Here is a 21593-nt window from a genome sequence, read left to right on the forward strand (position 1 = left end):
AATCCTGACTCTGAAGGGAGGAGTCAGAATACCCTAAAGATATTTAAGCTTGCTCTTGCTTTTGTATGATGTGAGAGTGTTCTTAGCACCTCACCTGCTTCTGAAGAATAATAAATGCCTTCCTCTGCCCACAGTTTCTGAGTTCTTTCAGTGAGAATGGGTCTATCACGTGGCTCTCCCTGCCTGGGAAGTCCTGTGATTCCCACAACCATGTTTCTCACATTGTTGTATGGAAATGCTTGTTTTATTGCATAAATTTAAAAAAAGCTAAATGGAGCCAAAAAAGAGAAAGGAAAACCAAATGATCTGAAGCAAAAGTGTAAAAGGAGATTTCTCAATAACTGAAGAAAGGAAATAAATTATCAGAAATTATATATGCTAACAAAACGGATGTTGCCGAGCAAATAGATGAATAATCTGCAAAACAAACCTTCCAAATGACTAAAAATTATTTAAATAAGTGAATTATTAGTTATCAATTCCAACATAACAATCTATTCGAAATTATAAGAAATGAAGATACCCTTTAATCTCTTTCTATGATTCAAATATGGTCTTGAAATATAAAGCAGGGAGAAACAAAACAGAGGAAGGAAACTACAGGATACTTAATGAACATTAACACAAATATGTTAAATAAATTAACAAGTAGGCATCAACAACATATTAAATTATACCTTATGACCAGAGTGAGTTTATACTGGGAATATAGGGTTGGTTCAGCATAAAGAAGTCTATAAATATATAATAACAAATAAGTTTTTAAAAAATAGATAATAGTATATGCTGAAAAGGCTTTTGATAAAATCTAGTCCCAATTTCTTTAAAAAAAATCAAGCAAGATTAGCAATAACTGGACATTTCTTTAATATAATAAATAAAATCTACCTACATACAAGAGCTAACATTATATATAAAGGGAAAAAAGTTAGTTTTTCGAGAATATCAGAGGACAGTGCTAGAAATGATAACTATAATAAATAATCAAGAGAATAAGTATAGACAAAGAGGAAATAAAATTATTACTTTTTGCATGTGATATGACTTAATTAGAAAATACTAGAAACCCCAAAATTAACTGAAATAATTAATAAATTCATCAAAGATTCAGGACATAAATTCCACAAATCGTCAACACTTGTGATTTTGCCAGCCACACTACTAGGAAAAGCTAGAAAGAGAAATCTCATCCTGTAATCTATTTGGAGTTAGTAGGTCCCAATTAAGAATGCCTGTTTTAGAATTTAGAAATCTAAAGGGTTTTTTGAGGTTTTTTACTATAGCCCCTTCATTTTACAGATGAAGAAAATGAACCCCAGAGAGGCTGTTTTATCCAGTCATCCAGTCATACATAGCTATCACTAGGCTCCAGGGGTGGAGAACCTGAGGCCTTGAGAACTCCAGGCCATGTGTGGCCCTTTAGGTCCTCAAGTGCAGCCCATTGACAAACTCAAACTTCACAGAACTTGTAGGGGTGGGAAATGTGTGGAATGACATGCAGTGAAGTTTCCCCATTCTGAATATCATATATACATTCTTAGTACTTCCTTATATTTTGTAACTAAGTTCAGTATTGTTTCCCCATATATATATGTAAGTCATTGTGTATTTCAAGGTAATGTAAGAGCTATTGAGTATTAATTCACATGTAGACTCCAGGCCACAGGTTCCCCACCCCTGCGTTGAGAATCCAGGTCTCGGGATCCCTGTGGTGGTCTATCCAGAACACTGGAAAGCTACCTTGAAGCCCAGATCCATTCTTGTAGGTTCAGCATTGTGATATTTTTGTGTTATTTTGTCCTCTTTAGATTAAAAAGAATTTATCCCCAAGCACATGCATTGTTTTCAAAGGCACTTAACCATAACCACCCTTTTCCTATCTGTTTCATTGATTTATTTTTATGGCACTTGCCTTTTACTTGTACACATTGAATCAAAGAAATCATTGCCTAGCGTGGGGTATCCACACCCTGCCAGGGGTTCCAAGGCAGATAGTACTTCCAAAAAGAGGGACATCCTGCTTCTAAAAAGGGAGATCCTTTCTCCTAGCCTCATTCTATCTCCCACATTTCCTCCTAGGTTTCCTCTATGTGCACCGTCTCCTGGAAGACTGAATGCATTTTGGAACGTTTCAAACAGGTACCATTCCTCTGCCACTTTCCACACCAGTGACCTGCTCATTCAGCCGCCTACAAGCTCTGGCTGGTGGAGTTCTGCCCAGGGGGCTCTTCTTGGGGCAGAGGACAGACCCGGGGTATATTCTGCACTTTAGTAATCGAATATGTAAGACCCCAACCTGGACGAAAGACCTCTCTGTGAACTGGGCAAATAGAAGGAAAGGTGGTTTATACCACTAGGGGGAAGAGAAAAAGGGATAGAGGGAGTGGAAGGCAAAAGTAGCTCAGAATAAAAAAAAAAAAAAAAGGAAGTTTATTGCTTCTCTCAAGATGCATTAAGGAAGTCACTGAAAATGAGGAAGCGAGGACTGGTGTCCTGCACAAAGTGACGAAGAGCCCAGGGGTCAGGGTGCTGCACAAAGTCGTGGCGGTGGCGGGGCTTGTTCCTCTGTCTCGGGCTTTCCTTTGAGAGCACCGGGCGAGAGCGGCTGCCCCTGCCCGGACACTGAGCTTGGAGGAGAATCCGAACTCTGAGCCGGAAAGGCAGTCCCTGCGGGATCCAGCTCTCTTGACACCCCCTCCCCATGGCCACTCTGGAGAGCATCTAGTCGGTGGGTGCGGAGAGATCAGCCCCGGGAAGCCCTGCCCCGCGTCCCCTCCCTCGGTCGGCCTGGCTCTCCTCCCGCTGTGTCTCAGGTAAGACGGCACCTTGGCCCCTCCGCTGTCCCCACCCTCCCTCCCGGAATGGGCTTCCGTGCTCGGTGTGCTGGCAGACCGTGCGGGAGCTGCTGCGGAGCTGGGGTTTTCTTTAATCCTGTCCCTGGCTGGACAGCGGAGCTTGGCTCTGAGCTCTCCAGGCTGGCTAGATCGTCTGCGCGTAAACTAGGTAACCTAAAAGTCTTATTCTTCTGAAGCTGCTGGATTGTGCAAAGGGGAAAAGTGCCTGAAAGGGAAGTGGAGATGTAATCTTTCCTCCACCACCCCCCCCCCCCCAATATGGCGTTTTTATTTGTGTAGAATAGTGTTTTATTCCTCGAAAAAAAGTTTGAACAACTTTATAGTAAAATACAGATTCTTCTGCATTGCCTTTAAAACTTACTGAGGCGCAATCGGTAGGAAAAGACTAAAAACTTAATACAAACCATCAATTAGGCAACAGGGATTACGCCAGGCTTTGTGCTACGTGCCCTGGATACACACACTTAAAATTTGTTTTTGTTTCGCCCAATCCCCGCTCACACCCAGATATTAAAGCACGGGAATTGGATAGTTCCATATGGAAGGGAGGGAGAATTAAATAAATAAAGACAGTTTTAGAAAAGAAAAAAAAGAGAGAGAGAACATTGTATCGTAGCCAGCCTGCTGGATTTAATGTGAGGAAGATGTTAGAGTCCAAATCCTGGCTGTGTGACCTTGGGTAGGATATGTCATGTCTCTCAACCCTGTCTGTAAAATGGGAATAATAATAATTGTTCCAACTACCCTGGGTTGTTGTGGAGATTAAATGAGACAGCGTAGATAACTCTGCTAACCTTAAAGAACTATATAAAGGCTGGCTTGGAAGCTGAAAACAAACGGTGCTGTCAGTTTCCCCAGTTTAGGCTTAGACTGAAAGTTAGGGAAATTGGCTAGAGTGGTCATCCTTACCGCTATTTGGTACTACCCCCCCCCCCCCCCCATTAACGTGGAGATAATAGTGGAGGATAAAGCAAGCTGACCACGACATAGCACAATTGAGCATAACTATCGTCTTTATGTTCTTTAATAATAAAATTTTATTGGAATTTAGTTCAATAACTCATTATTAAGTTCACACAGAAACACAAACCTAAATGACTTTGTAAAAGTAATTCATTTCTTCCAGTTGAAAGATACACAAAGGAAAGACTTAGAATTTAGTTAATTCGATTAGAAACCTTAATATTTATTAATTATTCAAGTTTAGCTTAACCTACCCAAGGTTGTTTTAACTTAAAGTAAAATAGTAGGGATAAAAGGGTTTCTCCCTCCTCCAGTGCTGTAATATTTGAAGGAGTTGACAGTGACTTTTCTTGAGATATACAAAATGCTGATTTTCAAAATTAGCACAATTTGAAAATTCTTAAAGTTTGAATTTTTAAAAATGGATTTGATTCGTGCTTCAGAACCCCACAACTGAAAAAAAAAGTCTAACAGGCCTCAACCATATAAAAATTAAACAAGTATTAAAATTCAGTAAAATAAAATCCAGTACTAGTGAACATATTCATTTATTGTATTATGGAAATAAATAATGGTATATACATATCTATAATTGTATTTTTATAATCATTAAATCTGCAATATTTTGCCTTTAAAAATTAGAATTTAAAAAGCATAACTACTTTTTTAGTATGAGGTGGTTTTGGAAAATTGAAGCAAGTGAAAACTTTGTCAGCTAAAATTGTTTAGTTGAAGCCCACCTAATTTTATTTGTAATTTCAAACTAATATTTAAAAAAAATTCTAATGGAATAGAAATGGATATTTCTATTGAATGGTGTTATTCCATCATCTTTAATAAAATAATGTTGTAAAGTCAGGATACAACACGTATTTGTATTCTTAGAATTCTTATAATGTGGCTGGTATATTCTCAGTTTCCCTCATAATTTTAATTTTAATTTATTGGCATTGTATAGAAATGCTGGTGATTTTTGTAGATTTTTATTTCCAACTACCATTGAAATGAACAGTTTCAGTTTATTTACTGATTCTTGGTTTCTTATGCCATCTATGAATAAGTATAGTTTTAGCTTCTTTGTGATGATGTTTGTATCTTTGATTTTGTTCTCTTATTCCTATAAAAAGCATTTACAATTTCAATCAAAAATATAGGGTGAAAGGGTGTCCTTACTTTACTACTATTTATACTGGAAAATAACCCATCTAGCTAGTGTTTCTTCTGGGTACTTCATTTTAAACATATTCCTTTGATCCTGTTAAAGAAGGACCTTTCTTGTTTATAAGGTTTTTGTTTAAAAATTCATTCAGTATTTTCTTTTATATATCTTTTGAAATTATCTTTTGTTTTTATTGGATTTATTTATATGATTAACTATGCTCTTTAAAAAAATAAATTCTCATTTCTGGTATGAATACAGATTTGTCAAAGGAAATTATTTTCTGGAAATATTTCCATAGTTTTCTTATGATAAATCTATTTTAAAATTTTGCACTAATATTCACTAGTGACATTGTTTTATAGTTCTTTCTCAGTGTTGTTTTTTGTCATAAAGATATTTGTGTCTTTTGTCTTTAATCTTGAGAATAAAATTTAAGAATAAAACAAAAGTTGATTTTTGAAAATATAGCACCAAACCTATAAATTAATTAGGAGTCTTACCACTGGATTAAATTGGCAAGGGTCAATCATGAGCAAGCAATCCACTTTTCTCAAAATATTTATCTCCTTTTATTTCTATAAATAGTATTTTAGCCATATTCAAATAAACCTTATGTATGTAGGTAGATAAATGCAGACTTTAAAAATAATTTCTGAGAGCATAAGTGCTTGATAGCATAGCTATTATTTGCTTTTAGAATGTTTGATTTTACGTATTAAATCCCTCTGCCCTAGGATTTTTTCCCCCTCTCTGGCAGTTCATTTGTGAGTTGCTCAATTTCCTTTTCTAACACTGGTTTGTTTAAAAGTTCAATTTCCTTTTTTGTTAGCATAAAATTTATATGGTTTTGGAGATACCTGTATCTTTGGGATTATATTTTTTGTTGGCATATGACCGGATTGATCTTTCTTATTATTTTCTCCCTCTTGTGAATTCGTCTTTTAATTAAAAAAAAGTTGGTATTTTGAGGTTTCTCTCTCTGTTTTTTCTTTATTGGATTGAGTCATAGTTGGTCAACATTTTCATCCAGTATATTTTTGAAAATTTTTCATATAGGTTCAATGCCATTAATTTTTTTATATGCTTACTATTAAATTATCTATATCTTGTACCCTTAAGACAGTAGTAGGTGGTGTGGTAGAGCACTAGACTAGGAATCAGGAAGAGTGGAGTTCGAATTTTGCCTCACCTAGCTCACTGAGGCTCTCAGCCTCAGATATCTCATTTGTAAAAGCTTTTTAATTTTGTTTACTCACTTCTGGAGTCATTTGATGTTTGAATTTATTTATTCTAATTTTCAGTTTTTAAAAATATTTTGGGGTTGATAGTCTGTTTTTAGAATCTAATTGTATTCTCAGCTGGATCCATTCTTTTCCAATTTTTCAAAATAAATTTTTAACGAGTACTGCTTTACTTTTGGCCTATTGTTTCATCATCATCCGATATAATTACTGTTTCTATTTGATTTTTGATTTAATCATTATGTAGGATGTTATTTTTTTTTTTACTCTCTGTAGGTCTATTTCTTTTGCTTATATTTTCTTGATTTATTGGTAATTTTATCTCATTATAGTCTATGAGATACAAGTTGGTTTTTTTTTAGCTCTCTTTTTACATTTATCTATGATTCCTTTATACCTGAACACATGATTAGGCTATCAATAGATATCAGAGTTCCTGGGATATATGTGTTTTATTTGATGTTCGAAGTCAATCACTCAACAAATAATTACTAAACACCTACCGTGCTAGGCAGGCTTTGTGGATTTAAGTAGAAAGAATGAGTAGGGTCTACTTGAAATGAGCTTATATTTTAGTGGGAGAGACAGCAAATACATATAAAATATGTATCACATAAATATAAAATTAACAATTATGGAAAGTAGTTTGGTGAGACGGGCACTAAGAATTTTGGGGACATTAAGAAAGCCTTCATACAGAAGACCATGCTTGATCTGTATCTTTAAGAAACCAAAGAACTCTTTTAGGCAGAGGTAGGGGAGTCTGTTGGAAGCACATAGGGCAGGCAGGCCCTGAGAATGGAGGTAAAACATCTTGCATGAGGAAGAGAAAGAAGGCCAGTTTAGGTAGATGACAGTGGGGATGGGATATGGAGAGGGAGACAGGAAGTAATGCCTCTTGAGTCTGGAGAGAGAGATTTGTGACAGGTTGTGAAGGGTGGGAAAACTCTACATAGCAGAATTTATATTTTGTCCTCAATGCAATAGGAAGTCACTGGAATTAATTGAATAGTGATCTACATTTGAAATACACATTTAAGGAAAATACTTTTGGTAAATTTGTGTGGGATTGACAGTAAGGATAGTAGGGAGAGCCTTGAGTCAGGAAAGAATTTGTTTCAGTCATCTAGATGAGAAATTATTGGTGCCTAAACTTATGTATTAATTGCTTGAGTAGAGAAAAGGGGTCAGATGGAAAATATACTGTGAAGGTAGAAATAACAATATTTGGCCAATGATTGACTATGTAAGGTGAAGGAGATTGGAGTCCCAGAAAGGGGTGGGGAATCTCTAGGTCCTTAAGTGCAGCCCTTTGACATAATGCAGGACACACCCAAGGACCTAGAAGGCCACATGTGCCCTTAAGGCTTCAGGTTCCCCACCCTTGGGACTAATGTTGAAGTTATGAACCAAAGGTCAGTCAAATCTAGTTCAGCTGTATATTTTCCTTGTTGTTTATTTTTCCATGGAATTTATTCTACCCTGAGAGGTATATTAAAGTTTCCTGATATTATTGAGTTAATATCAATATCTTTAAAATATTTATTTTTGTTTTCAGTTTCAAATACTCTTTCTTCCTCCACCCCACCTATTGAGAAGGCAAGAAATATGAATATCAGTATATTTTTGAAAATTTTGCATATAGGTTCAATGCCATTTGTTTTTTTATATGCTTACTATTACATTATCTTTATCCTGTACCCTTAAGACAGTAGTAGGTGGTGTGGTAGATAGAGCTAGACTAGGAGACAGGAAGAGTGGAGTTCAAGTTTTGCCTCCCCTAGCTCATTGAGGCTCTCAGTCTCAGATTTCTCATTTGTAAAAATGAAGTTAATAATAACACCTACCTAATAGAGTGTTGTGGGGATAAAGGTCTTTGAAAAACTTAAACTATAATATAAAAGCTGGTTTTAAAAAATGAATAATGTTAGTTTCCTTGTTTACGTTTCTTGACATTAGTTTTTACTGTTCTTTTATCTGAGATCATGATCTTAATTGTAGTTTATAGTTTCTTTTTCATGTAAATAGTATTTTTTTCCAATTACATATAAAGATAGTTTTCAACATTCATTTTTATAAGATTTTGAGTTGCCAGTTTTTCTCCTTTCCTTTCTCCCTTTCCCCTCCAGAAAATAGTAAACAATCTGATATAGGTTATACATGTACAATCATGTTAAGCATATTCCCACATTAGTCATGTTGTGAAAGAAGAAACAAAACAAAAAGAAAAAAAAGCCTCAAAAAAAGAGAGAGAAAATAGTGTGTTTCAATCTGCATTCAGAGATTACATCAGTTCTTTCTCAGGATATGGATAGCATTTAACATCATGAGTCTTTTGGAATTATCTTAGATGGCTGTGTTCCTGAGAAGAGCTAAGTCCATCATAGTTGATCATCACACAGTGTTGAGAATTAGTTCATGTTAAGTCTTTCCAGGTTTTTCTGAAATCTAACTGCTCATCATTTCTTGTAGTATAATAGTATTCCATTACTCTTATATGCCACAGCTTGTTCAGCCATTCCCCAACTGATGGTCCCCATCAAATTCCAACTCTTTGCCACCACAAAAAGAGCTGCTATAAATATTTTTGCACATGTAGGTTTTTTTTTTTTCCCTTTTTCGTGATCTGTTTAGGATACAGACTTAATAGTGGTATTGCTAGATCAAAAGGTATACATAGTTTGATTGCCCTTAGGGCCTAGTTTCAAATTGCTCTCCGGAATGGTTGGTTCATAACTCTACCAATTATGTCCCAATTTTCCCACATCTTTTCCAACATTTATCATTCCCCTTTGCTATCATAGTAGTCAATCTGATAGGTGTGAAGTTGTACCTCAGAATTGTTTTAATTTGCATTTCTTTAATCGATAGTGAATTCATATTTTCATATACTGTAGGTAGCTTTGATTTCTTCACCTAAAACCGCCTGCTAATATCCTTTGATGATTTATCAATTGGGGAATGACATATTCTTATAAATTTGACTCAGTTCTCTATATACTCGATTGAAATGAGGACTTTATCAGAAACGATCACTGTAAAAATGGTTTCACAGCTTTCTGCTTTCCTTGTACTCTTGGTTATATTGATTTTGTTTCTGTAAAACCTGTTAAATTTAATGTAATCAAAATTATCCATTTTACATTTTGTAATTCTCTCTTTTTCTTTTTTGGTCATGAATTTTTCCTTTTTCCATATATCTGAATATATACTATTCCTTTATCAACTAATATGTTCATGGTATCACCCTTTGTGTGAAATGTTAGACTTTACTTTTTGCCATACTTTTTTTCCCAGCAGTTCTTGTAAAATACTAAATTCTTACCCCCAAATCTTGGAGTCTTTTTTTTTAAATAAAATATTAGCTTAGTATGGTCATTTACTACTGTGTCTTGTGTAATTCATCTATGCCACTGATCCACCACTCAATTTCTTAGCCAGTACTAAACAGTTTTGATGATTGCCACTTGATCATATTTTAGTTCTGGTATGGCCAGGCTACCTTCCTTTGCATTTTTTCATTAATTCCCTTGATATTCTTGACCTTTTATTCTTCCAGATAAATTTTGTTATTATTATTTTTTCTAGCTCTATAAAATATTTTTTGTTAGTTTGATTGTTATGGCACTGAATAAGTTAATTCATTTAAGTAAAATAATCATTTTTACATGTATACATATTATTTTATATGATTAAGCTCAGCCTATCCGTGAGCAATTGATATTTTTTCAGTTGTTTTGATCTGACTTTATGTGTGTGAAAAGTGCTTTGTATTTGTGTTCATATTGTTCCTGGGTTTGTCTAGGCAGATAGACTTCCAAATATTTTATATTATATTAAAAGTTATTTTAAATGGAATTTCTCTTGCTGCTGTTGTAACATATAGAAATTGTTGGTAACATATAGAAATACATATGATTTATATGGGTTTATTTTATATCTTATGACTTTACTAAAGTTGTTAATATTTCAAGTAGTTTTTTAGTTGATTTTTTTAGGATTCTATAAGTATACCATCATATTGCAAAGAGTAATATTTTTGTTTCTTCATTCCCTATTCTAATTCCCTCAATTTCTTTTTCTTTTTGTACTAAAGCTAACATTTCTAGTACAATATTGAATAACAGTAGTGATAACATGCATTGTTTTTTCACCCCTGATTGTATTGGGAAGGCTTCTAGCCTACCCCATTACATATAGATAGATACCCCTTATCATTTTAAGGAAAGCTCCATTTATTCCTATTCTCTCTAGTGTTTTTAATAGGAATGGAGTTCTATATTTTGTCAAAAGCTTTTTCTATCTTTTTTTTGACATAATTGTATGATTTCTGTTGGTTTTGTTACTGCTACGGTCAATTATGCCAATAGTTTTGCTAATGTTGAACCAGTCCTACATTCCTGGTATAACTATCACCTAGTCATAGTGTAGTATAAATAAATAATTTCTGATAATAAATTTCTGTAATCTCTTTAAAAATATTTTATTTAAAATTTTTGCATCAACATTAATTAGGGAAATTATGCTGTAATTTTCTTCCTCTCTTTTGTGTTTCCAAACCATATTTGTGTCATTAAAGGGATTTGGTAGGACTGCCTGTTTTCCCAGATAGTTAGTTTATACAGTATTGGAATTAATTGTTCCTTAAATGTTTAGTAGAATTTACCTGTAAATCCATCTAGTCCTGGAGGTTTTTTTCTTTGGGACTTCATTGAGCACTTGTTCAATTTCTTCTAAAATGGTTAAGTATTTTCTTTCCTTTTTCTGTTAATCTGGACAATTTATATTTTTGTAAATATTCGTCCATTTCACTTAGATTGGCAGGTTTAGTGGTAGAAAGTTGAGCAAAATGGCTCCAAGTTATTGTTTTAAATTCCTCTTCATTGGCGGTGAATTCACCCTCTTCATTACTGATACTGGAAATTTGGCTTTCCTTTTTTTTTTTTAATCAAATTAACCAGAATTTATCTATTTCATTGGCTCTTTCATAAAACCAGTGCTTAGTTTTATTTATTAGTCCAATAGTTTTCTTTCAATTTTATTAATCTCTCCTTTTATTTTTCAGGATTTGTAGTTTGTTGTTTAATTTGGGATTTTTAATCTATTCTTTTTTTTTTAAATTTTAGCTTTTTTTAGTTGCATGTCCAATTACTGATCTCTTCCTCAATTTTATTCATGTAAGCATTTAGAGATATAAAATTGGCCCTAACTACTAACTGGGCTATATCCTATAAATTTTTGTATGGTGTCTCATTAATGTGATTCTCATTGGTGCAATTCTTGATTGTTTACATGAATTGTTCTTTGACGTTAATTTTTTAAGGTTAGATTGTTTAGTTTCCAATGATTTTTTTAATTTTTAATTTTTTTTCCATTTTTTCAAATGCTTTATTAACTTCTGATTTACATCACTCATTTTTGCCAGATTTTGAGTTACAAATTTTCTCCCCGTTTTTCCCCTACGCACCCCCCAAAATAGCAGTCCCACAGATCCCCTCCTCCAATCTTCTCTCTCCCATATTTTTTTCCCATCCCCCTTTTGACTTTTCCAGTAGGGCCCAATTATTTTTTTAAGATTAATTTTTTAAGGTTAGATTGTTTAGTTTACTGTTATTTTTTAATCTATCTTTTCATAACCTTGTATGATCTGTAATTTTTGTTGCATCATAGTCCAAAAATGATTGTGAGGTTTTTATGCCCCAATACATGGTCAATTTTTGTGTAGCTACCATATACCACTGGGAAAAAGGTGTATTACCCTGTGTCCTCATTCACTTTTCTCCAGAGGCCTATCATAGTTGACTTTTCTAAAATTCTGTTTAACTCCTGAACTTCTTTCTTGTTTGTTTTTTTGTGGTTAGATTTACCTGGTTCTGAGAGGAAGAGGTTGAGGTCCACCACTGGTATAAATTTACTGTCTATTTCCTCCTATAACTTATGAAATTTATTCTTTAGAAATTTGGATGTTGCCTGTATGTTTAATATTACTATTATTTCATTGTCTATGATATCTATTAGCAAGGTGTAATTTACTTCTTTGTCTCTTTTAATTAGGTCTACTTCTGCTCTTACTTTGAGATCATGATTGCTATCCCTGCTCTTTTTTTTTTTTTTTACTTCAACTGAAGCATAATTTGTTCTTCAGCTTTTTACCTTTCCTCTGTGTGTCTCTCTGTTTCAAATGTGTTTCTTGTAAATAGCATGTTGTAGTATTCTGGTTTTTAATTTTAGTTTACTCTGCTATCCACCTTCATTTTAGGGACAGTTCATCCCATTCCCATTCACAATTATTTCCCTCCATCCTGCTTTCCCTGTTTATTCTTTTCTCTCTCTTGCCTTTCATTCCATTCTTCCTCATCAGTATTTTGCTTCTGATAGCCACCTCCCTCATTCTGTCCTCCCTTTTATCAGCACTCCATCTTTTCTTTCTTTTTTTTTTTTTTAAAGCAATTGGGGTTAAGTAACTTGCTCAAGGTTACACGGCCAGTTATTTCTAGGTGTGGTGCTGAGTATCTGAGCCCGGATTTGATCCAGGTCATCCCGACACTGGAGCCGATGCTCTTACTTGCTGAGCCACCTGGCTGCTCCTAAGCAATTGGGGTTAAGTAACTTGCTCAAGGTTACACGGCCAGGTGTTTCTGGGTGGGTGCTAAGTGTCTGAGCCTGGGATTCGATCTCCAGGTCCTCTCAACACTGGAGCCGGTGCTCTTACTCGCTGTGCTACCTGGCCGCCCCCACTCCATCTTTTCTTTTTCCTCTTCCCTTCTACTTCCCTATAGGGGAAGTAAGATAGATTTCTATACTGAACTGAGTATATGTTATTCTCTCTAAGCCAAATCGGATGAGAGTAATATTCGAACAATACTCAACCCCCTCTCTTCTTTCCTTCTACTGTAATAGGTATCTCATGCCTCTTAATGTGATATAATTTATCCCATTATGCCTCCCCTTTCCTCTTCTCCCAGTACAATCCTGTTTTTCACCCATTAATTTTTAATATCATTTCATTAAAGTCAATTTATGCCCATACCTTCAGTCTATGTGTATTCCTACTAAATGCCCCGATAGAGACACAGTCCTTAAGAGTTCATGTTCCCGTGTAGGGATGTAAGTACTTTAACCTATTGAATAACAAGTGGGGGTTTTTGTTCTTATTTACCTTGCATGCTTCTTTTGACTACTGAATTTGAAGATCAGATTTTCTGTTCAGGTCCAGTTTTAGTTTAAAAGTCCCCTATTTCATTAATGTCCATCAGTTCCCTTGAAAAATTATGCTCAGTTTTGCTTGGTCGTTGATTCTTGGTTGTAACCCAAGCTCCTTTGTCATTTGGAATATCCTATTCCAAGCTCTCTGATCCCTTAATGTAGAAACTTCTAAGTCCTGGTTATCCTGACTGTGGCTCCTTGGTATTTGAATTTTTTCTTTATGGTTGCTTGCAGTATTTTCTCCTTCACCTGATAATTCTAGAGTTTGGCTACAATATTCCTTGGATGTTTTCATTTTGGGATCTCTTTCAGGAGGTGATCAGTGGATTATTTCAATGACTATTTTACTCTCTGGTTTAAAAATTCTTCATTCCCTTTGGGCAGAGCACCCGCAGCATGATACTTGTGGGGAAAGATGGAAAGAGAAAAGAAAAGAAAAGAAAAAAAAAGAAAGCCGTATTGACCAACTGGCCAGTTCCACTTTGGAGTCCAGCTCCTTTTCTACTCACAGAGGTTGCTGTTTGTTCTTTGTTCTTGAAGAGGACCAGGACATCAGGAAACATTTTAATCTCAGAAACTTTTTTTTCTCCTTTTCAATTAAAGACCAGCCTTAACTCCCAGTCACTCTGGCTCTCATTGATTGGCCAATAATAGGTCCCAAGCCAAGCCCCACTTGATCATTGTTTGGCTCTGATTGGCTCAGAATGAATGTAAATAGCAGTTGTTTCTGTTTTGCCCAGAAACCCTGAGAGTCTTCCCCCTCTCAGATCTTTTTTTTTTTTTTTTTTTTGGCAGAGACCATTCTTTGCTTCATTTCTTATTAAGCTTTAAATCACTGCATAGGCTTTGCCTCAGTCAGACTGTTAAGGACCTTAGCTTGAAAAGACCAAGGTTCCCCATTGCATCCAGGGCCATCTTCATTTGTCCTGATCTATATCTGGCCATTGGATCCAGATAACTCCAGAGGTGAAAGTGCAACTGGTGACTTTGCACATTCCTCCCTCACATGAATCCAGTTCACTTGCATATCATGGTATCACCTTACTGATATCATGGTCCTCTTTGAGAATGAAGAAGAAATAGCAAAGTACACTCTGGTAAGAGGATATCAGGGCAGTTTTCTTTGATAATTCCTTGAAAGATGCTGTCCAGGCTTTTTTTTTTTATTATAGCTTTTAGGTGGGGTGATAACTCTTAAATTATCTCTTCTTGATATATTTTCCAAGTCAGTTGTTTTTCCCATGAGATATTTTATATTTCTATTTTTTCATGATTTTGATTTAATTTGACTGATTCTTTATGCCTCATAGAGTCATTAGCTTCTACTTGCCCAATTCTATTTTTTCTCTTTTTTATTTTTTAGTTTACATCATTCATTTCCACAAGATTTTGAGTTACTAATTTTCTCCCCATATTTCCCCTACCCACCACCCCAAAACAGCATTCCCACTGAATATCCCCTCTCCCAAACTGCTCTCTTCCATATTTTCCCCCATCCCCGATCTGACTTTCCAGTAGGGCATGGTGGATCTCTATGTTCCAGTGCCTGTATATCTTATTTCCCAGTTACATGTAAAATAATAATAATAATAAATATTTTTTAAACATTTGATTTTAAAACCTTGAATTCCAGATTCTTTTGCTTCCTCCCTTGTCACCCACCCTTACTGGGAAGACAAGCAATTCAATATAAGTTGTACATGTGTAGCTATACAAAACATTTCCATAGTGGATATATTGTGAAAGACTGACTATATTTCTCTCCATCCTATCCCACCCCCCACTTGTTCTATTCTCTATTTTGATCCTTTCCCTTTTCAAAAGTGGGTGCTTTCAACTTCCCTACCCCCCATCCTGCCCTCCCTTCCATCATCCTCCCTCTCATTCCCTTTCCCCCTACTCTCCTGCAGGGTGAGATACCCTTTTTTGTGTATATGTCATTCCCTCCCTAAGCCAAATTCAAAGAGAATAAGGTTGACTCATTCTATTATGCCTTCCTCTTCTTCCCCTCCATTGTAACAGTTTTCCTTTGCCTCTTCTATATGAGATAATTTACCTCATTCTGTCTCTCCCCATATCCTCTCATTATATTCCTCTCTCATCTTTTAATTTCATCTTTTAAGTATCATCCCTTCCTATTCAATTAGTCCCATGCCCTCTGTCTATGTATACCTGTACATCTGTCTATCTACCTATCTACCTACCTACCTATCTATCTATCTATCTATCTATCTATCTATCTATCTATCTATCTGTCTGTCTGTCTGTCTGTCTGTCTGTCTGTCTGTCTGTCTGTCTGTCTGTCCGTCCATCTGTCCGTCCATCTGTCTGTCTGTCTGTCTATCTATACACACTCACATATGTATTCATATGCCCATATACCCTCCTATATAGACATATAAATGTATGTACACATGCATATATATATTTATATTCCCTTCAACTATTCTCATACTGAGAAAAGTTTCATAAATTACATATTTTTCTATGTAGGAATATAAATAGTTCAACTTTGATAAGTTTCTTATGGTTTCTTTTCCCTGTTTACGTTCTCATGTTTCTCTTGCTTCTTGTATCTGAATGTCAAATTTTCTATTCAACTCTGTTTTTTCATCCAGAATGCTTGAAAGTCCTCTATTTCATTGAATTACCATATTTTCCCCTGAAACATGATACTCAGTTTTGCTGGGTAGGTGATTCTTGGTTTTAATCCCAGCTCCTCTGCCCTCCAGAATATCATATTCCAAGCCCTTCAATCCCTCAGTGTAGAAGCTGCCAGATTCTGTGTTACACTGATTATGTTTCCACAATATTCAAATTGTTTCTTCCTGCTTGCTTGTAATATTTTCTCCTTGATCTGGGAACTCCAGAACCTGGCTGTAATATTCCTTGGAGTTTTCTTTTTGGGATCTTTTTAGGAGGTGATTGGTGGATTCTTTCAACCTCTATTTTGCCCTCTAGTTCTAAAACACCATTGCAGTTTTCCTTAAGAATTTCTTGAATGATGATTTCTAGGTTCTTTTTTTTTGATCATTGTTTTCAGGTAGTCAAATAATTTTTAAGTTATCTCTCCTAGTCCTATCTTCCAGGTCAGTGGTTTTCCCAGTGAGATATTTTTTCATTTGTTGGATCTGTTTAACAGTATCTTGATTTCTCATAAAGTCACTAGCTTCCATTTGCTCCAATCTAATTCTGAAGGAATAATTCTCTTCAGTGATCTTTTGAGATTCTTTTTTCATCTGGCAAATTCAGCTTTTTAAGGCCTTCTTCTCCTTATTGGCTTTTTGAGCCTCTTTTGCCATTTGAGTTAGTCTGTTTTTTAAGGTGTTATTTTCTTCAGTCAGGTTGTTCACTCTGATTTCATAATTTTCTTGCATTGTTCTCATTTGTATTCCCAATTTTTCCACCACTTCTCTTATCTGCTTCTTAAGGTCCTCTATGACCTGTAACCAGCTCATAATTTTCTTGGAAGCTTTTGGTGCAGGAGTTCTGACTTTGTTGTCTTCCTCTTGTTCCATGCATGGTCTGATCCTTTTTGTCCCCCAAATAGGAGTCTATTGTTGGATTGCTTTGCTTCCTTTGCTTGCCATGTTGCCACTCAGTTGCTTTACTTTTGAGCTTTTTGCCACAGTAGCACTCTGCTACCAGAGAGGGGAGCTTTGTCCCAATTGCTGAGGTTTTTGCAGCTGCGGGAGCTATTAGTTGGGTGCCCTCTGTGAAGCCTCCACACGTTCTGGCAAACTTGTCATGCACCCCAGGACCTCCACCCTAGACAGTGATCCAGATCCAAGAAGGTTAAAGCAAGACCAATTACCCCTCAGAATGGTTGCTTGGTTCCCATACAATCTGCAGGCCAGGAGCCCTGAAGCTGCTGCACCTCAGCTGCTTCTCCCTCTGGTGGCAGAGGCCAGACTGCACTCCCGAATTCCTGGTTCCCAAAGTCCATACTGCACTGACCTCTCATTTTGTCCTTATCATCTATGGGTTGATAATTCTGGAAACCACCACAGCTGCTGGTGATCTGAAGTCCTGCCAGCCGGTGGCTGATTGTGGCTGCCCTGAGGCTAATGTGGGGCTGGGATCAGCTCCCAGAGTACTGCACTGGCCCCTTCCTGCTGGACTGTCTTCAGCGGGAAATTAACTTCTCTCTGTCATTTTGTTGGTTCTGTAGCTCCAGAGTTTGTTTAGAGAAATTTTTAACATGAATTGGAGGAGGTGGAAGCAGGAGCCACGTGGAAGTTCTGTTTCTACTCTGCCATCATGACTCTGCCCCCCAATTCTAATTTTTAAGGCATTATTTTCTTTAATGAGCTCTTTTGCACCCGTTTCCCATTTGGCTAGTTGTACTTTTCAAGGATCTGTTTTCTTCAGTGGATTTTTTCCCCTTTGGTCAATTCCTTTGTTTAAGGACTTTTTTTCTTCAAATTTTGTGCTTTCTTTTCCAAACTGTTGTCTTTTTTTTATGGTTCTCTTGCATTCCTCTCATTTCTTTTAACCATTTTTCTTCTACTTCTCTTAATTTATTTTGAAAATCCTTTTTGAGCTCTTTAAAGAGGACTTTTTAGGCTTGCAACCAATTCATAGTCCTTTTTGTGCTTTCTCATGTAGGTGTTTTGACATTGTTGTCTTCTGAGTTGGTGTTTTGATCTTCCTTGTTGCTATAGTAGTTTTCTATGACCAGGGCTCTTTTTTACCCTCTCATTTTCCAGCCTATTTTGTGATGTTTAAAGATGAACTCTGCTCCTAGGGTATAGAAGGCATTGTCCAAAGCCTCTCACTGTGGGCCAGAGGCCACATCACTGGCTTTTTGCACTGGGGCTAGCACTCTGTGCTAGGATTGCCTGGCCCAGTTGTGCCTGTTTTTGTCAGGGTTCTAGGTCTGACAGTTTTCTTGCTGTGCTGGACTGGAGACCTTATAGCTAGCCTTTTGAGCCACTGGCCTGGTGAACCAGTACCATGGGGCATCAGCTGCTGATCTGTACCATAGCTAGGAGTTTCTTACTGGCTTGCCCAGACACCACCAGCACTGGGCTGCACTCTCCTTTTATCCAGTTGAGTTGGGCCTTTCCTGGAGTCCATCTATGTTATCTCGGTTTGGAAAATTGTTTCAACCCATCTTTTTGTGGGTTCTGCCCCTCCAGAATTCATTTAGAAGCTTGATTTAAAGTTGTTTCAAGGAGAAAACTGGTGAGAGCTGAGGAAACTTCTGGCTTTCTGTGGTATCTTGGCTGCAGCTTATAGTTTCTGGAAGCATAATAGACTTTGCTCCATTTCTTCAGTTTCACTTTGTCTAAAAACTTCTTACATGCAGAGCATTTAGGGTGTTCATTTCTTGTCTGTGTATTCTTGTGTTTTTGTTATTGTTGTTGTTAGGGGAACTTAATTCATTCATATTGAAGGTTATAATGGTTATTTGGGTCTTTTTAGTAAATGCATACATACATACAGACAGACAGATAGGCAGATAATGACATAATACATTGTAATACAGCAATTTACTTTCTCTTTTCTGGAGGCAGTTTTTTCCATACATTTTGTTTATACAGATTTGAACCAGGCCTCTCCCCTTTCCCATTTCTCTAATTTTTCCTTCTTCCTGTTACTCCTCTCATTATCAAATTTCTTAGATTAACTTTACTTTTATTTTTTCTCTCCATTTTATTTGTGTAGTAACTAAACATCCATTCTTCTAATGTCACTGAAATCATATAATTTCAAAGAAATCTTATTTTTATTTTACCTTTTCTTTATCCTTTTCCCATATAGTCTTCTCTAGCCATCTAGCAGTGGAGTGTAGTGGAAAATGTTCCTATAACATTAATTAATGGGAATCCTATGCTGTTATTTTTCATTCCCTTCATTACTTATTTTTTCTTATGTTATATTTTATCCTAGTTTAAATATAACAAAAAAAGCCAGATGACTGATCTTTTTTTAAGGGGAAGTTATTGTCTTCTGGAAAGTGCAAATGCCTTGCTATTTCCCTACATTGTTATTCTGCTGAATGGCTAGTGATGAAGTACAGAAGGCACATGAGTGTGATTATGGTTTAGTTGTCACCATGAGCCAGAAACCATTTTCTGTGGGGTTAAGCTGAATAGAAAAAGGTTTTCAGAAACACAAATGAAATTTCAAAAGGTTTCAGCAACTTTATAGTATGTTTCAGGACTATGTATTATGGTTTTAAGTTGCACTTAAAGACCATAGTTTTTAAAAATACACAAACAGTAAAGAGACTCTAATTACCGAAAATGCATACTAGCAAAACATTCCTCTTTGCTTCCTGTTGTACAGATAGTCGTCATCATGGGGAACTTAACATAAGAAAATATTCAGGACTTGGAGTCATAAGATTTGAGTCTGAGACACTTGAGCCTGTTTAATCATAATAAAAGTTCTTTATCCTTCACAGGCTTGAGAGGAAAGCACTTTGTTAATGTGAAAGAGCTATAAAAATTCTCATATCTATAGGATTTTCAAATCAGTATACTGAATCTATATTCCCTCAAGAACAACTTTTTCCTTACTTTTCCATGTCCTAATAAATATTACCTCATTTACTATTGAGTTCTCTAAAAACCACAATCTCCTTTGGCTTATTAGCCCTTTACCTTCATTCAATGTCAAACAACAGCATTTATTAAACACTATGTATCTGTGTTAGCACTGAGTTTACAAAGAAAGGCAACAATACAAAAACAGGCTCTGTTTTCAATGTGCAAATAAATAGGTATATAGAAGAGAGAACAATTAGCAGAGAGTTCACATGTTTCTTTTGGGAGGGAGGGGGAGAGAGGAAGAGAGTAACCAGCTCATCAGTTTATAATAATGATTAACATGCATATAGCATGTGCTCTGTACCAGATACAGTGCTACGCACTTTACAGTTATTATCTTTTTTGATCCTCACAACAATCCTGGCAGGTAGGTGCTATTATTAACACCATTTTACTGATGAAAAAAATTGGGGCAAACAGAGTTTAAGGTACTTGCCCTTGGTCACATAGCTAGAAAGTGTCTGAGGCCAAATTTGAACTCCTGTTTTCCAGACCCCAGGCCTGGCACTCTATCTATTCTATCACCTAGGTGCCCCCATTAAAAAATGATAGAAATTTGGATTAGAATAACCCAAAGAAAGTTGTATGGTTTCCTGCTAAAAACTCTGAATGGTTCCAAGAAAAGTTGGTTCTGCTAAGGTTCTATATAATTTTTAAAAATTTCTGCCAATATATCCAGCATGAACACATTTTGATGTGCTTTAGTAATTTTGCAATATATATTATTATCTAAGGTTTGTTATATCCTAAATTATAATTTTATTAAATCTTAAATCTCAGTTCTTTTGACTTCAGAAGAAAGCTTCAATTTTATAATGAAAGATGAAATAATCTCCAAGTTTCCTACCATTTATATGATTTAGTATATCATTAGACTGTGGTATTATCAATAGTCCTTGGTCTCTTAGCTTCTACTCTTTATAATGGTTTTTAGAAATAGACACCTTAAAGTAACAGATATGTATTTCATTCTATTTCTTCATCTGACATTTTTAGACTTTTGAACTTCAGGTTTTGGGCTGGTGATGGTAGAATCCCACACTACACACACACACAAACACACACACACATATAGTTCTCTGTATATATTTTGTAATTTAATTTTTTTCTCTCTTTATCAGGTTAGCTAATAATTTGTTGAGTTTTGCTAGTCAAAAAATGCTTAGTTTATCTTTTTAATAGAATCTGTTTTCAAGTTTTACATTTATTCTTTAATGTTAAAGATTTTTCTTTTGTATTCCTTCAAAAGTAGCTTATTTTTTTTCTAGGTTCTAAATGAAGATTAAATATCCATATTAAGGTTAAAAGAAGGGATTAAATAACATTATGCTTAAATTAAATTAAAAAAACAAGACAAGTGAAAACAAATTGTTTTAAAACAACAGTACAAAGAAATGCTGTCAAGTGAGAGAAACAGGAAAACTGATCTTTTTTATTTTCCTTTTAAATGTATTTATTTTTAGTTTACAACTTTCAGTTCCATGAGTTCTTGAGTTCCCAATTTTTCTCCCCTTACTTCTCCTTCCTCCTACCCTCCAAGATGGCATGTAATCCAATATAGGTTCTCTCTCTCTCTCTCTCTCTCTCTCTCTCTCTCTCTCTCTCTCTC

The 21593-nt window shown here is 35.6% G+C and overlaps 1 protein-coding gene across 4 annotated transcripts in view; it reads left to right on the forward strand.

Moving 5' to 3' along the window:
- Positions 1-1961: 1961 nt before the first annotated feature.
- Positions 1962-21593, forward strand: part of SYK (spleen associated tyrosine kinase) — a 147034-nt gene continuing 127402 nt past the window's right edge. The window contains exons 1-2 of one of the 4 annotated variants that reach the window (XM_069087285.1): positions 1962-2529; positions 2760-2813. The gene's annotated coding sequence lies outside the window, so the exon portion shown is untranslated. Of the gene's footprint in view, positions 2814-2848; positions 3004-21593 lie in introns of those variants that run through there. The other 3 variants (XM_069087277.1, XM_069087300.1, XM_069087294.1) reach the window with 3 other exon arrangements.

Source organism: Petaurus breviceps, unplaced genomic scaffold (genome assembly GCF_028583685.1).
Source record: "Petaurus breviceps papuanus isolate PSGF00001 unplaced genomic scaffold, PetGlider_PUasm1.0 118, whole genome shotgun sequence".
Classification (NCBI taxonomy): Eukaryota; Metazoa; Chordata; class Mammalia; order Diprotodontia; family Petauridae; genus Petaurus; species Petaurus breviceps.